Genomic DNA, 3,793 nt, shown 5'->3' with positions numbered 1-3,793 from the left:
AGCAAGGGATCGACTGCCAGTTTCCAGAGCATTTCCTCCCTCGGCGGGCTAGCCAGCACCATTCGGCAACCCTTAAGAATCTTCCTTTGCTCTTAGGCAGTTATTTAGTCACTCCTTGGCTGTCTGACCTTCTTTATCCTCTTCCTCTCCGCTACATACCTGAGACCATTGCATTCTGTTCTAGATGTTTGCTTGGAATCTTACTCTAAAAAAGTGCAAAACCAAAAAAAAAAAAAAAAACCTCAGCAAAAGAGCCTTAGATTTATTTTAAGGGGGAGCAGGCCAGGATATGGCAACCTCTGCCTTCTTCCTTAAGCCTAGCATCAGAAGTAAACCCAGACTTTTCTTAATGATCAGAGAATGCCTGGTTTGAAGTGAGCCTGGACATTCTTACGGAGGTGTGTACTTTGATTGTCTGGGGGAGGGTTGGATGAAACGGAGAAAGCCATAAACAAACAGGCACGGGACCCTGACAAGTCACCGCTGAAGGCAGCCTCACATCTGAGCTCCATCCTTGATGATGTCACTTGCTCAGGCTGCCCAGGGAGTTCAGGCTGGCCTGCCCAGTGGGAAAGCAGTTTGCTGGTACTAGAAGAGCTCTGTGTAGGTATTCCAGAGCTGTGTCTCTGTTAGATGCTGCTCATGCAGATGGAACCCCCTTCATCCTAAGCATGCTCATCTAGCTGTAAAATTTGCTGGGGGGGGGGGGAAGCTGAGGGCTGAATGAATGAAGAATAATGGCCAGGCATTTGAGGGCTGTCTAGAAAGCGAAGACGGTACCGAACACAAGCCCTGTCCAATGATCCCTTGCTTTTCAGAAGCATGGCACGTGTTTGCTGCCCAGCCGAGCCCGTCTTCAGGCTTTGGGGAAACCTCCCCACTCCACAAAAGACTTTGCAAGTGTGGCTGTGCTAGGTAGCTTGCTGGGAGGATGTGAAGTTTAACAAGGTGGTCCTCTTGAGTTTATTCACAGCGCTCAGTTCTTCGTGATCTGGTGGAAGGGGAGCACCCATGTGATGATATCCCTGCTTTAGCGCTCCTGCTTTTGAACTGCCCAGAAAGCCTTCTACCTTTTACAGTCACATGTAAGCAAACTCTGATTACATCTTTGCCCACACCTCGCTGTTGGGGAAAAAACTGCTTCGCAGAGGAACAACTTTGAGTATCCTTCCCACCCTTCCTCCTAACTTCTTCCCAGACCACATTTCTTTTGTGGAGTTCCAGTTGTGTGGTTCCCTTGAAGGGGGGGGGGGTTAAGCTCCCCTTCCAAAGAGGCTTGTTCTGAGAAGAAGAGGAAAAGGTCGAGTAGTGGGGTTTGGTTGTATGCATTTGCAAATGATGTCTGATTCATCCATTAGCGGAAGGTGGTAAAACATGAGCAGGCTGCGAGGGACCCTGTTGATTAAGCTTGAGATGGCAAGAAACTGGATTGAAAAGTGAAAGTAGCCAGCAAAGGGGCTGACGGGCCCTTTGCACCCCACTTCGCTGTATTAAGCCATGGGTCCTGTACCATCCTGCCCCCCCCCACCTTGCTTTCACTTGAAATTTCAGCCTACCTGTGCTGCAGTCTCATACTTAAAGGCAGCTGTGAACAGCAAGCGTGTTCGGGCTTGCCTCTGCCTGCAACAGAAGTGCCACATGTGGGGTGGCCCTTGGCTTGCTTACAAATTTGTGGCACTACCCTGAGGCCCTGATGGCAGCATTCCAGCGCATTGCTGTGGAGACTGACAACCAGGACTTGCTCAGGGTGCTCAACACGTGCCAGAGAACGTGGTAGTGGAGTGAGGGGAAGCGGGTGGCACATGTGAATTCTAGAAATTGCATTCTAGTCTTCTATCAATTAAAATCTTCCTTTTTTTCTCCTATTGGAAAAATGTGCATTTTCTTAAAGATCTTCTTTCTGATTCACAGTGTGCAGTATTCCACAGGTTGCAAAACCAGGATTTATCAAGCTGGCTGGATGAAACTCCAGGAACAGAGTTTGACAGAGACATGTGTTTTAGTGCACAGACAGTGCAATCCTAAGCAGAGTTACTCCAGTCTAAGCCCATTGATTTCAGTGGGCGTAGACTGGAGTAACTGCTTAGGAGTGCACTGAAAATGAATTAGAAGCTTCTTAGAAGTTTTCTAAACTCACGTTTTTTGTTCAAACTGTATAGTACAAAACCTGCTTTTTTTTGACACACGTACATGTATTGCATTGAGGGACTTTGGTGAAGGACTTATTTTCAAAGACAAAAAGCTCGTTCTGTTGATCTTCTATAGAACCTCTATTTTGGTTATTTAAAGTAATCCTATTTTTGCACTAGGTAGGGTGTTGGCTTGTTAGTTGCTGTGTGTCATCTTAGATTTATCCAACCACCGAGTCAGGATGAAGTGAGTGTGCAGTACTAGTGTGTGAACACAAACATGATGGGGAAACTTTTCAGAAAGGGGTTTGAGGGGAAAGAGGCTACCGTATACAAACCCTTCCGACCACCAAGGCATCTGTGAAGCCTACACAAGACATGAGCAGCAACTGTCTTTTCAAGGAGAATTTTTTTGTCAAGCTCCTGCAGCAATATCAGTGCAAGTTTAGACTCTCCTCAGGATCGCTGGTTCCCCCTTCCCAAACTGCATCTTGTTCATGTCGTAGTTGGGAGGAGAAATCCTGATTGATTCGAGGGAAGCCTGGCCTTTATTCTGAAATGCTAACATGTCATGTCGTAGGCGGTGGCCTATTAGAAACCAAGGGAGCTTGCTTGTGGCTATAATAAGCCACACACACTCCACTTGTGTGCTGTGTATGAACACTGGGTAGGTGGTAAGATCTGCCAAGTCTTTACTCAGCCGAGAGCTGTCTTATTCAAAGGGTATGCTGGACTTTGGCTGCTACAAGGAACACCGACGGATGCTTCGTTCGTAAACACTGCTGTGTAACATCTGCTGCAAGACTATATTAAACTGAAGGAAACGTGCCCAGTGACTTTTGTGTCTGATTTGTGTGTCCTCGTAGGATGGTTGCTGATGTCTATAAGGTAGCAGGGGAGGGATCAGTAGAGCTGCAGAGGCAGTGTGCAGAGTTACGAGCTCCCGATACTGTAGACCGATCCTGTACCAGGCAATTCATAAACCCTCTTCAGCAGCTCTAGTACATGACAGTTCATGCCGGGATAAAATTGTTAGTGCAGAATGTGCCACAAGGTTCTTATTGTTCCTGCAACATACTGACATGGTGACCCCCTCTGGAATTATTATTAACCAATATGTTTCTAATATCAATCCAAACAAAGAGATACTAACTTTTTATTTCACTTACAAATTCTCCTTGCGGTGGGAAAATATCCCAAGTCTGCAGTTTGTAATAGTCTCAAAATGGAGTTCGTCTGCTTCTGTGTTCCCTCTTAAAGCTATTGCAAACAATCAGCGGGAGTTTTTCATCTACCCCAGCACCATCTTCTTCTGTCCCCCACTATTGTTTAACGTCCAGGTTGAAGAAGCATACTGGTGAACTCTAAAGCTTGCTTATTTCCTTGTCATTGGTCCTATTGTGTTGGTATTAGATGAGTTCTCCTTAAGGTTTTTGCTTCTGATTTATAAAGATACCTCCATGCGATGGAGGCAGCGGTGGGGGGTGGGGGCAAGCTGGGCAGAGAAAATGTACATAGTGGCACACAATGAAAGCCAAAGAGAGGGCTGTACAAAGAATACATTGAAACTGAGTAGACCAGTGAAACAATCGTGCAAGCCATTGTCACCGTAGAGAGGCGTCGGTTTCAGACAACAGCAATTGAGCAAGCACAGGCAGGAGGAT

Source organism: Eublepharis macularius, chromosome 13, assembly GCF_028583425.1.
Source record: "Eublepharis macularius isolate TG4126 chromosome 13, MPM_Emac_v1.0, whole genome shotgun sequence".
Lineage (NCBI taxonomy): Eukaryota > Metazoa > Chordata > Lepidosauria > Squamata > Eublepharidae > Eublepharis > Eublepharis macularius.
Note: the sequence above shows the minus strand (reverse complement) of the source record.